Consider the following 14,243-nt stretch of genomic DNA (forward strand, 5'->3'; position numbering starts at 1 on the left):
CATGTAGTTGATTAGTGAAAGTACATCCCTAGGGTCAGAGTCTTCCATATATTTAAGTTAAGTAATAGTTATTTATATGCTCTTTAGTTTTAATTTAGTTAATCTTAGTTCATAATTCACCTTCATTATTGTTTTACTTGTCTACTGTTAGAGTCTGTTTAGGAAATAGTTATAGCAATTTCGTTTTACAGTCTCTGTAGATACGATACTCTGCTTGCTATTTGCGTACTACAATTGCACCGTTTAGTTGCGGTAATTTGTTGCTATAAAAATAGTGATCAACTTTTTGGCGCCGTTGCCGGGGACTGTTTAGATTTTGCTTTAATATTTCCAATAGGACTTTATAGTACTGCAAGTTTTCTTTGTTTTTATTTTTCTTTTCTAACTTTTATAAGTTGTGTTTATGTAGGTTGCATATGAACACAAGATCTCACGGGAATCCTCTCTTTGAGTTTGACCCTGAAATCAACAACACCTTGCGCAATCTAAAGAAGCAGAACGATCAAGTTGAGACAGAAACGATGGCTACTCCAGAGCAAATCCAAATTCGAGCTCTGCAAGAGCTGTTGAAGAAGCTGCTTGATGCACAGGAGACGAGAGAGGCTCAGAAACAACCAGCCATCAATGAAGCGTTCATACCACAGTATGTGTACCAGGAGCCCCCACGAGTGAACGTTAACAACTTTGAGCTGAAAACGGGTTTGATCACGATGGTCCAACAGAGCCAATATGGTGGACAAGCGATTGAAGACCCTAATGCGCACCTGGCGCATTTCCTGGAGCTGTGTAGCACGGTGAAGATGAATGGTGTCCCTGATGACATTATCCGTCTTCGTCTTTTTCCCTTTTCACTGCGGGATAAGGCGAAGTCGTGGTATCATACGCTGCAGCTGGGAAATAATATTGTGTGGGAGGACTTGGCTCATGCATTTCTACGCAAGTTTCATCCGCCTGGCCTTACGTTGAAGTTGAAGATGGACATCGTGCAGTTTCAACAGTACGATGGAGAAAAGCTAGCGGAGACTTGGGAGCGATATCAGGAGAAGCTCAGAAAGTGCCCAGGCCATGGATTCGATGAGGGCACGGTTGTGATAATGTTCTACAATGCCTGCGGGGAGCGTACAAGGATGCACATGGATACAGCTGCAGGTGGCTCTCTACTCCAGAAAAGTAGTTCTGACGCATGGAACATTATTGATAGTATGGCTTCCACAAGCTACCAATGGCCATCTGAGCGAATACAATTGAAGAAGGTTGCAGCTGCTTCCAGTTCTGATCCTATTGCAGCAATGGTTACTCAACAAGCAGCGATGGCTACACAGCAGACAGCAATGGCTACACAGCTGGCAGAGTTGACTACAAAACTTGGTGAGTTGAATGTTGGACGTCCTGAGCAAGCTGTGATAGATCCGTCAGTTATGGAAGATGTCAATTATGTGAATGGCAGAAATTATGGAAATTTCCAGCGAGGACAGCCAGGAATGTATGGCAGAAATCAACAATTTCAGCAGGGTCATCAGCAATTCCAGCCAGGAGCACGCCCGCATCCTAACCTTTCTTACGGCAATCCGAACAATGCTTTGCAGCCTCCACCTGGATTTTCTGTGTCTAGCGGAGGAGTTATTAATGAGCAAAAGAAAGATTCGATGGAAGACATGATGAAGCAGGTGTTGGGAAAGATAGGTGGTTTGGAAACGAATGTAGGTGCGTGGAAGACCAACATGGAGAACCAAGTGAGTCAAATAGGAAATCATGTTTCATCACTGTCCAAACAAGTGCAGATTTTGGAGACTCAAGTTGGTCAAATTGCCAACCAAGCAGCTGCGCAGCACACACCAGGAAAGTTTCCTAGCAACACTGAGATCAATCCTAAAAATCAGTGTAATGCGATTCATCTAAGGAGCGGGACTCAGTATCAGAATCATCCAGAGCTGCAGGACGGAAAGGAAAAAGGTGTAGAGATCATTGAGGAGGATGATTTGGAGACGATTGTTTGCGATTCGCTGCCTACTTCTAAGGCATCGAGTTCTGCTGTTGTGAAGGAGCCCAATCCTACTCCTACGTTTCCCAGGCCAGAGTACAAGCCTGTAGCGCCTTTCCCGCGTCGCCTGGCAAAGCCAAAGATGGATGAGAAGTTAGCCAAGTTTATGGAGGTATTCTCAAAGCTTCACATCAATATTCCTTTACTTGACGCTTTGAGAGATATGCCAGGCTATGCCAAGTTCCTCAAGGATGCAGTCTCCAACAAGAAGAAGTTGGGGAAATATGAGACGATTAATCTTTCCGAGGAATGCAGTGCTGTGCTACAAAGAAAGCTACCATTGAAGCAGAAGGATCCTGGCAGCTTTACTATAGCTTGTGTGATTGGAGGGCAGAATTTCTCACGTGTTCTGTGTGATTTAGGGGCAAGCATCAATTTGATGCCTCTCTCTATTTTCAACCGGTTGGAGATTGGAGAAATCAAGCCTACATCTATTGCTTTGCAGATGGCAAATCGTTCCCTTACTTATCCCAAGGGAGTTGTGGAGGATGTTCTAGTGCAGGTGGAGCAGTTTATCTTTCCTGCAGATTTCGTAGTATTGGACATGCCGGAGGACAAGAATACTCCATTGATCTTGGGGCGTCCGTTTCTAGCTACGGGCCGTGCGTTGATAGATGTTCAGGAGGGAGATCTGACTTTCCGTGTCAATGATGAGAAGATGACGTTGTCTATCTATGATGCGATGAAGAAGCCAGCTGAGCCACAAGTTGAGGATTGCAACCTAATTGATACTATGGTGGATTTTCCTGCAGCTGTAGATGATCCTTTGGAGGAGTGCATCACACAGTCCTTATATCCTTATTCCGATCTTGATGAGGCGTGTGATGAGATTTTAGATTATATTGAAGAGCTGGAGGCCGTCGAGAGCCATCCCATCGATCCTGTGCCTTACATGGATATTCACAAACCTGTTGATGGGGGAAGCAAGTCCACGGAAAAGGGAGCTGATTTTCCTGCGCCAGCTGCAGCTGCAGCTGCACCCAAACTTGAGCTAAAGCCACTTCCTGAGCACTTGAGGTACCAATTTTTGGGTGAGAATGAAACGTTCCCTGTTATTGTGTCTGCTTATTTATCTCCGTTGGAGTTGGAGAAGTTGATGCGAGTTTTGAGGAAATACAAGTCTGCTATAGGATGGTCTATTTCTGACATAAAAGGAATTAGTCCTTCTATTTGCATGCATCGTATTTTATTGGAGCAGGAATACAAACCTAAGGTACAGCCGCAGCGTCGTTTGAATCCGGCGATGCAAGAAGTTGTGAGAAAGGAGGTGCTCAAGTGGTTGGATGCAGGAATCATATATGCCATCTCTGATAGTGAGTGGGTGAGCCCAACTCAAGTTGTCTCTAAGAAGGGAGGCATGACTGTGGTCAAGGATAAGAGAGATGAGCTTATAGCTACGAGGCTGGTCACAGGATGGCGCGTGTGCATTGATTATCGAGGTTTGAATGCAGCCACACATAAGGATCACTTTCCTTTGCCATTTATTGATCAGATGCTTGACCGTTTGGCAGGATATGAGTACTACTGTTTCTTGGATGGGTACTCGGGCTACAATCAAATTATGATAGCCCCGGAGGATCAGCATAAGACCGCTTTTACTTGTCCCTATGGCGTTTTTGCTTTTAGAAGGATATCTTTTGGTCTCTGCAATGCTCCTGCCACTTTTCAACGCTGCATGATGGCGATTTTCCATGGGTTGATTGAGAAAATTATGGAGGTATTCATGGATGACTTTTCTGTTTTTGGTTCCTCCTTTGATAATTGTTTGGACAATCTTGCTCAAGTGTTGCAGCGTTGTGAGGAGATGGCACTAGTGCTAAATTGGGAAAAGTGCCACTTCATGGTTCGTGAAGGCATTGTTTTGGGGCATAAGGTTTCTGCCCAAGGTTTGGAGGTGGATCGTGCGACGATCGTGGCTATAGAGAAGTTGCCGCCTCCTACTTCTGTGAAATCGGTGCGGAGTTTTCTTGGGCATGCAGGATTTTATAGGCGCTTCATCAAAGACTTCTCCAAGCTGTCCAAGCCACTTTGTGCTTTGCTAGAGAAGGATGTGAAGTTTGTCTTCACCGATGAGTGCCTCGTCTCCTTTGAGAAGTTGAAAGCTGCACTGACCACTACGCCAGTTTTGATCACACCGGATTGGAGTGCCTCGTTTGAGTTGATGTGCGATGCTAGCGATTGGGCCGTGGGAGCTGTGTTGGGGCAAAAGAGAGATAAGTTGTTCAAGGTAATTTACTACACTAGTAAAACCTTGGATTCTGCGCAGATGAACTACACTACCACGGAGAAGGAGCTGCTAGCTGTGGTGTATGCTTTTGATAAGTTCCGTTCTTATTTGATTGGAACTCATTCAATTGTCTACACTGATCATGCCGCCATCCGCTACTTGTTCACAAAGAAGGACTCCAAGCCCCGCTTGATTCGTTGGATCTTATTACTGCAAGAGTTTGATATGGAGATCCGAGATCGCAAGGGATGTGAGAATGTGGTAGCTGACCACTTGTCTCGATTGGAGAATCCGATTGAGGGGGATGATCCGAAGATGGCCATTAATGAGTCTTTCCCCGATGAGCAGATTTGGGCGGTACTATTTAAGGATCCTTGGTATGCCGATTATAGCAACTACTTGGTTATTGGAGCTCTTCCTGAGGGGTTGTCGCACTATCAAAAGAAGAAGTTTCTCCATGATGTCAAGTTCTATTATTGGGAGGATCCTTACCTATACCGGAGGTGCGCCGATGGCTTTATTCGGCGATGTGTTAGGGAGCATGAATGGCCAAAGATCATTAAGGAGTGCCATAGCTCACCTAGTGGAGGTCACTTTGCAGCTAACCGCACTGCCATGAAGGTAAATCATAGTGGTTTCTATTGGCCTTCAATTTTTGCAGATTGCCATGCTTTTGTAAAGTCTTGTGATCGATGTCAACGCATGGGCAACATTACCAAGAGGGATGAGATGCCACAAAACATCATTGTCGAGGTGGAGCTATTTGATGTGTGGGGAATTGACTTCATGGGTCCTTTCCCTCCTTCTTGTGGTTTTTCCTATATATTGCTTGCGGTGGAGTATGTGTCTAGATGGGTGGAGGTGATCCCGACTGTCACCAATGATTCTAAGGTAGTCATTAAATTCTTGCAAAAGAATATTTTGACTCGATTCGGAGCACCGAGAGCGTTGCTTAGTGATGGGGGTTCGCATTTCAACATCAAGCTGCTAGCAAGCGTTTTGGCGAAGTATGGAGTAAAGCACAAGGTGACGACTCCATATCATCCTCAAGCTAATGGGCAGGCAGATTTGGCAAATCGAGAAATCAAGCAGATTTTGGAGAAGAGTGTCGCCAACAAGAAAGATTGGGCCAAACACTTGGATGATGCTCTTTGGGCGTATCGCACCGCCTACAAGACTCTAATTGGTATGTCTCCCTATCAACTTGTCTTTGGCAAGTCATGTCATTTACCTGTTGAAATAGAGCACAAGGCATATTGGGCGACGAGGAGAATCAATTTGGAGTTCAAGGAGGCCGGTCATACAAGAAGAGATTTGTTGACAGAATTGGATGAGTGGAGGAATGAAGCGTATGAGAGTTCCCGTATCTACAAGGAAAGGGCGAAGAAGTTCCATGATTTGAGCATTCGCACAAAGGAATTCAAGCCGGGACATGAGGTACTCTTGTATGATTCTAAGCTTCGACTTTTTCCTGGCAAGCTGCAGTCTAGATGGAGAGGTCCATATGTGGTTCACAAGAGCAATTGGAATGGGACTTATGAGTTGCTTGCATCGAATGGGTCCACTTTCACTGTTAATGGACATCGCCTCAAACCGTACTTCAAAGCTGAGATGGACCACGACGTGGAAGTGGTCAATTTCATTGATCCATGATTGGAGGTATCGTCAAGCTATAGACGTTAATTTTAGCACTTTTTGGGAGGTAACCCAATTTTTATTGCTTTCTTTTAGCTTGTTTTTCTTTAGTTTAATAGTTCCTTTTCGTTTTTCCTAGTTGTTTTTTTTGTTAATTGAGGTTGATTTTGCTATAGGTTGCGATTATTGGTAAATTATTGTGCTTAATTGTTGAGGATTTGAAAGTTCCATCATCCTGTTTTTGTTTTTGAGGCATCTATGATCTAGAACTATACCCATTCGTGTTTATTGAGTTTATTCTTTCCATTATTCGAGGACGAACAATGATGTAAGTTTGGGGGAGTTGATAAACACTCATTTTGCATTGTTTTTAGGAGTGTTTAAGTGTTAAAAGTGCTAGAATTATGCTCGGTTGTGATATCTTTTGTTTAAGTTTCATATTCTTTTGGGATATTACGCTTGGGTATGGTTTTGGCTTTATTTTGATAGGTTTGAGAGTTGTTGAAAGTTAAAGTTAGACAATGAAGATCCAAAAGTTGAGTTAGGAGTGCACCGGGTGAAAGAATCGAAGAATCAAGCTCGAAGGGCACGAAAAACGAGGCAACAGATCATACAGCGGGTGGGCGGCGACCTAGCCGGCGACCTGGGCAATGATCGCCGCCCGAAGAGTAATTTTTGCACTGAAGCCGGCGACCAGGCCGGCGATCGCCGGGCCGGTCGCCGAGGCTTCTGGGACGTTGGAATGTGAGCGGCGATCGCCGCTGAGTGGAGGATTTTCATGTTACAACCGGCGACCGCCGGATAGCTCGCCGGGCGGGTCGCCGGACGTTCGGTGTTGCGGAAATTTCCATTTTTCAGTATTATTTTCGAATTAGAACTCTCTGTTTTACCCTAAGACTATAAATAGGTCCTCTTTTGACCTATCTAGGGTTCCCAGCTTTAGTTTTTCAGTTCCCAACATTCATATTTCAGTTTTATAGCTTTAGAACTTTTTAGCTTTCCAGTTTTCAAGGCTTTGATCAAGATTGAAGATTCAAGCCGCTACAATCGTTTTAATTCGGTTTTTATACAATTTGTTTTTACAATTGCGTTCAATTTAATTATGTTTATGTTTGATTTTATTATGTCTGGCTAGTCTTTTAATCTGAACCTAGGGTTTGTACATAGTTGATTGATTATGTGTTTTTGATTTATTGATATCAATTTGCCTTCCAACTTGTGATTCATGATTCCTGGTGCCTGTTCTCTTGTGAATTATCTTATCAATGATTTACATGTCTAGCTGTTCAGTTTGAGTCTTGAATGCGATAATTGTTCAGCCGATTCAGGAATGCATGATATAGTGTTAGCCTTGAGTCTTGAATGCGATAGGTGAAGCTATAGGAAGCTATTCTTTATGTGCTATTTGGAGTTAATTTATTCCTTGGAGTCTTGAATGCGAAAAGGGATTAATTAATCTACGTTCATAGGTGGTCGTTAGAGACGCTTGTGAATAATATAGTGATCTTTCATCAGGGTTGGATTAAAATTGGTAATTGAATCAATAGGTTAAATGCATGTAGTTGATTAGTGAAAGTACATCCCTAGGGTCAGAGTCTTCCATATATTTGAGTTAAGTAATAGTTATTTATATGCTCTTTAGTTTTAATTTAGTTAATCTTAGTTCATAATTCACCTTCATTATTGTTTTACTTGTCTACTGTTAGAGTCTGTTTAGGAAATAGTTATAGCAATTTCGTTTTACAGTCTCTGTGGATACGATACTCTGCTTGCTATTTGCGTACTACAATTGCACCGTTTAGTTTCGGTAATTTGTTGCTATAAAAATAGTGATCAATACGATTGGAAGATATTCCGCAGACGGCATTTCGTACGAGATACAGACACTATGAGTTAATAGTAATGTCTTTCGGTTTGACGAATGTCCCGACAGTGTTCATGGATCACATGAACCGTATTTTTTGCGAATACCTAGACAAGTTCGTGATAGCCTTTATGGACGATATCCTGATTTACTCGGAGAAGTAAACGAGAACACGAAGAGCGTTTGAGGATCGCGTTAGAGAGTTTGCGAGCTGAAAAGCTTTATGCGAAGTTTAGCAAATGCGAGTTTTGGCTTGAAGAAATCAATTTTCTCGCCCATATTGTTTCTGCGAGAAGAATTGACGTAGACCCAGCGAAAGTTCAAACGGTACAGGAGTGAAAATCGCCAACCACACCGCACGAGATTCGCAGTTTTCTGGGATTAACAGGGTATTATCGACGTTCTAAATACGGCTTTTTGAAAATCGCTAAGCCATTGGCACACCTGCTAAAGAAAGAAGTCTAGTTCATTGGACGGACGAATGCGAGCGAAGTTTTCAAAAGCTGAAGAAGAGGCTTACTATTGCCCCAGCTTAGCTATTCCAAAAACGGATCAAGATTATGCAGTTTATACTGATGCATCGAAGAATGGTCCAGGATGTGCACTGATGCAAGAGTGAAAAGTTATAGCGCATGCTTCGCGACAACAGAGACCACACGAGATGAGTTATCTAACTTATGATTTAGAATTAGCAGCCGTAGTGCTTGCTTTGAAGATCTGGAGACACCGTCTCTACGTAGCATAATGTGAGATATACACCGATCATAAAAGTCTCAAATATTTCTTTGAGCAAAAAGATCTGAACATGCGACAACGAAGATAGCTAGAGTTTGTGAAGGATTACGATTGTGAAATAAATTATCACCCTGGAAAAGCCAAAGTTGTAACTGACGCGTTCAGCAGAAAGAATCAGGGAGAGTTAGGATTTCTCCTTACTCGAGAAGAGAACCTAATCAAGGAATTCGAGAAGATGAATTAGAAGGTAGTGACACCACCACAAACGACAAAAATAATAATTTATGCACTGAACGTTACGCCTGACTTACGATCGAGAATAGTCACCGCATAGAGAGAGGATGAGAAGATGGAAAGATTGCGAATGAAGATTCGAACCGAGAGAGTAGAGAGTTATCAAGAGGCGGCAGATAATGCCATTTTTGTTTAAAGAGAGAGACTGTGTGTGCCTGATAAAGAAGAGTGAAGAATGAAATCACGAGTGAAGCTCATGACACCCCTTACACCGCACAGGCGGAAAGTATAAAGATGTGCCAAGACTGAAACGACGCTTTGATAGGAGAATAAGAAGCGAGAGATGGCATCTTTTGTGGAAAGATGTTTGACATGTTAACACGTGAAGGCGCCATTTTAGGCAACCTTATACGAATTACACCTATTAAAGATTTCCACAATAGAAGTGGAACCGCATAGCCATGAATTATGGCATCGATTAGCAAAATCGAGAAAAGAAAATCCAACAGTTGAGTAATCACTGATAGATTCTTTTGATGTTTATGTGAGTTTTTCCTATCTTGGGGAGCATGTCATTTTCGAGTTAACGAAGAACTCAAACCGAGATGTATAGGACCTTATGATATGTTAGAGAAGGTAGGCCATGTAGCCTATAAACTAGCGTTGCCTCCGAGCTTCGCGAACGTCCATGACGTTTTCCATGTTTCTCAATTGAGAAAGTACGTGTTTGATCCAAACCACGTCATCCATCAAGAAGAAGTGTCCCTAGAACCAGATTTGAGCTATAAAGAGAGACTTGATGCTATGCTGGACCGGAAGATCCAACAATTGAGGAATAAGTCGATTCCTTTGGTGAAAATCCAATGGAGACATCACGGTCAAGAAGAATCAACATGGGAACTTGAAGAGAATATGAAAGAGAAGTACCCAGAGCTTTTACCCGAAGGTGAATAACTCAAATTTCGGGATGAATTTTTTTTTAAGGGGGGTAGGATGTAACACCCCGTACTTTTCCTTATGTTGTGAGATAGTGTCTTAACACTATAGAGAGTACTGAGATGTTGAGATGCGAGACTATTTTTTTTTTATGACCAAATAAGACAGATAGTCTTTCAAATAGTGATACGAGTAAATAAACCGATGATGGAATTAGAGTGATGAGATTTGAGAAATGAGTTGAGATAGAGATGCCGATTGAATTGAGCTGAGATTTTATTTTATTTCCAACTACCGAGAATAGAGTTACCGGATACCGAGTTAACAGAGTTTGATTGTCCTATTAAGAAAATAGGAATAATAAGTTGGAAATAGAGTCGAGAAAGAAAGAGTGAGAACCTCGATGAAAATAGTCGGTTAGAGAGAGACGTTTAGTCTGTTTGTGTTTGCCGACTGCTTTGATGTGATGTTATGTGAATTACGTGACTGATTGATTATGTGATTTCTGTTACGTGTGTCATTATGACCAAGTTACTATGATTTTTATTTGAGACCTTAGCACTTGGATTTTTGATTAAGTTTCCAAAGAAAGTGCGATTTATTTTTATCGAGAAATCAAATGATGCCGGTTTATGGAAATTTTTCCTAGCATAATATTTTTTTAAAATTATTTTTCCTATGAGGAGGAATATTATAATTGAGTGAGTGCACTAATATTAGTGCTATAATTATTTTATTTGATCACATGAATAATTATGCTATGGTATTTTATTAATGAGTAATATTTCTATAAGTATTGTGATTATTATTTAATCATCCTTCTCACATTAATATTTTAATTTTCCAAGCATGTGACTAATTACCAAAATTTACCAAGTGTAGAGATTGAGAGAGTAGAGATTGAGAGTGTAGAGATTAGAGAGAGAGATTAGGCATTTAATGCCATATATTCTCAAAGATATCAAATCTTTACTTAAGATTCACAAATCTTTAAAAGATTAGCCAAATCCTCACAAATCTTGCAAGATAATTCTCTCTCTCCCTCCACCCATTTTCGAGCTCTCTCTCTCTCTTTCCCTTCATCTCTCATCTTCCTCCATTAACATCCATGGTAGAACCTTCGAAGCTTCACCAAAATATGCCAAACACATAAATCACCAACAAAATCCCACATAAACACAACCTAGCTACTTAAATTCAAGATAATCATTGGAGATTGCTCCCAAGGCTAGAGAGAGAAAGTGTGATTGTTGGTTTAAAGTTTGGGTAAGTGATGTATAAATTCATAGATATATGACTTGTATGAGATTGTATGTGTGTATTCTTGAGAATTTGAAGCAAGAAAATCACCCCGTTCATTTTTCTAAATTTTCGAAAATTTGGGTCTCATACCCTTCAAAAAAATTTCTTCTTCTTTCTTTGAATTGGGGTGAGAAAAGTGATCTATGTGATGTTTGGTGATGATTGTTGTGTGTTTTGAAAAGCTATGCTTTGAGATGTAAAAATCGGATGAGTTTAGTTTACCCCAATTTGGGAATTTTTGAGTTGATGATTGAAGTGATGAATTGATGATGAGGATGAGTCCATGAGATGTATATGATGATGATTGATGGAATAAATTGAGTATATGATGTCAATTGATGAGTTTGATGTGAGTTAGTTTAATAAAATTAGGGATATGTGTATCTATGCTCTAATTTGTTAATTGATGGTTTTTATGTGAGAATAAATGGGTTAAAATTGATTAGATCTATGATGAGATTAAAGATCCATGTGTGTTTATAAAATTTCAAAGAGTTTAGTTTAATAAAAATTAGGATTTTTCTTGCTTATGTGTCTATTAAGTGATTTGACTTAAGATATATGAAATTGAGCATGATATTAGTGTTTTAATATGTTTGATTAAGTCTATTGTAAGCTAAGTAAAATTTGGACTTAGTTTAGTTTGAATGAGTTTTTGAGTTTTCATATTTGGAGAGGTTAATGAATGATAAAATGAGGTCTAATTGATTTATGATCATTATGTGAACGTTTGTCATGCTTTTGTTAAGAGTTTGCGTTGATACATGAGTTATCATTAGAGTTTAGTTTACATGATAAAAAGGGGATTTATATGTGTAAAATGAGTTATATGATGTATGAGGTCATTAATGAGTGTTTGGGTAATTTTGAGCATGAGAATGAAAAGAGAATTGAATTGATGCGTTCGTTGAAACGTTTCCCTTGAGATTTGAGTTAAGATGTAAAAGAGGAGAGTTAATTTGAGTATGATGAGTTTTATAATATTTTTGAATGTTTGTGAGTGTTATATGTGTTTAAGATGAGCTTTGATTGGTTTTCTTTGAAGGAATGTTGAGTTGAGCATTTAAGAGTTTGAGTTGAGATTTTGGTGATTTTCGTAGGCTTACTGACCTACTGTGATCGACGGTTTTTCGATGTCAAAAAGCTTTGACAATTTTATAGAAAGTCTCTACTTGAGTCTTGAGCAACCCTGTAAAATTTCAAGTCATTTAGACTTCATTTACTATTTGTATAAAATACAAAACTTAAACTGCACATTTCTACCGAGAGTTGCAGAGAACAGGGGAAAGAGTCATTATTTTCAGTGGCTTCCTGTGTAATCTAGCCTTCCAAATTTTTATGGTATTAACCTTATTGTGTTATATATATATCCACCAAATTTGAGCCCAGTTTGACAACATTTACAATTTTGCAAAAATCAAAGTTTTCGATTGCTCAAAACTGCCGAATATGGTAGACTGTAGTAAAACAGTCATATCTCCCAAACCACTTGGAGTTTTTGACTCTACTTTTTTTTATATGAAACTAGACTCGAAGACCTTTCTTTAGGAATGAGTCTCGAGTCCAGGAGATGTCGGAGTCAGAACTAGTTAATTTTTGAAGTTGAGTCAGTGTGTAAACAGAGCATGTTTTGATGATGTTTGATTGTATTTTCTTATGTGCCTTACGTGTTTGTGTTGCGTATGTGTTTGAATGAAAATTAGACGAGTCTTATATGAGAGATAAATCGAGACTTAGAACCATGATTTTCTTGAAACCTATCCTTGAGCTTAAGGATTTGAGATGAGTGGAGAGTCTATATAGAGTTGAATAAGGAAATAGAATATGAGATAGAGCAAGAGTTAAGGCATGAGATTTGTTAATGAGTTTCTAATCGAGATTCATTTTATGACATGAACCTTCGATGATGATGATGATCCCTGAAGACACGAGCAGAGCAAGGAAGTAAGTAACTCCGCTTTGACGGGAGATTTTGAGTAAGGTCTTCAGGTGGGCAATATTTTGAGTATACGTATATCGTACGAGCTTTCTAAAATGATTTGATGATGTTATGAGATTAACAAATGTTTTGAGATAAATGATATTTGAGAATTGTTTGACTTGCCAATTTTTTTTGATGTTGAGCTTGTGTGTTACCCTCTACTGATGAGACGAATTCGGTCCTGCCTCAAGCGGGATTTTGTGCACAGAGGTGACTGTGAGCCGTCTTCGGGTCGGCCGGTCACAGTACTTGAGAGGGAGGCCTACTTCTCAGTACCTTTGATGATGAGTAGTGGATGTGGTACATACATGATGAATGTTTAAACTGCGCAGTTACTTATTTATGATGTTGATTATGAAAACTGCATGCACAGATTCATTGATGCTAAATTATTTCTGTGTATTGCTGAGAGGTGGCAAGCTTCAAACTTATAACATACATTACGTACTCACGCCCTGCATGTATTTCTAAATGTGCAGGCTAAGCGGGGAGCGAGATTGGTCTGGTGCTGGTGGGGAACCGTTTCAATCGATGTGATCATATTTAATATTGCCGTTATGATTGATAGAGTCTTGATGATTAAAAATACTTCGTTTCCTTTCGAATCAAGTAATATACTCACGGTTATGTGTCTTCATACATATAATCGGTTCGCCTTTTGCTGCGATACTCTACATATTATGCTTCCTTATGAAAAATGAGCTATACCCATTTTGTTTTTGTTCGTGAAATTCCTGATAATTAAAAAGTTATAACGACGTTGACGATTTTACCCTTGGGTTCATTTATGATGATTTTCCTTAGCATGCTTTGATGCGAGCTTCCACTTGATGTTCAACCTATTCTTCTTATCTTTTATTCTTCTAAAAAAAGTCGTATCGATACTCGTACCCCACTATCACTAGTGTCGGGAATCGGGCTGTGACACTGAAGCTCCTTATCTATGCTCTGTCAATTTAGCTCTGATGCTTTAGCTCTGCTCTGACACGTTTGTTCTGCTCTGGAGATTTTAGCTCTGCATAGGGAAGTTCGGCTCTGGAGATGTTAGCTCTGACTCTGCAAGTCAGCTCTGCTCTGCTACAGAGCTATCCTCGCAGCTCTACTCTGGCGAGCTTCTCTGCTCTGCTCTGCAGTGGGCCTTTCGGCTCTGCGCGGGCTTTTCAGCTCTGTAACGGGCTTTTCAGCTCTGCACGGCAGATTACTACTAAAAATGCCATTTTCATCTAAAATCTCCAAAATTGCACTCTTGCATCTATAAAACCTAAATCTCCTGCAAAGCATAAAACAA

At 40.3% G+C, this 14,243-nt stretch overlaps 1 long non-coding RNA gene across 1 annotated transcript; it reads left to right on the forward strand.

The window, feature by feature from the left end:
• Positions 1-12,687: 12,687 nt before the first annotated feature.
• LOC131019773 (uncharacterized) lies at positions 12,688-13,735 on the forward strand. The gene is made up of 2 exons (XR_009100446.1): positions 12,688-12,963; positions 13,435-13,735. It is a non-coding gene; the product is annotated as an uncharacterized LOC131019773 (long non-coding RNA).
• Positions 13,736-14,243: the final 508 nt, after the last annotated feature.

This window comes from Salvia miltiorrhiza, chromosome 4 (genome assembly GCF_028751815.1).
Source record: "Salvia miltiorrhiza cultivar Shanhuang (shh) chromosome 4, IMPLAD_Smil_shh, whole genome shotgun sequence".
NCBI lineage: Eukaryota > Viridiplantae > Streptophyta > Magnoliopsida > Lamiales > Lamiaceae > Salvia > Salvia miltiorrhiza.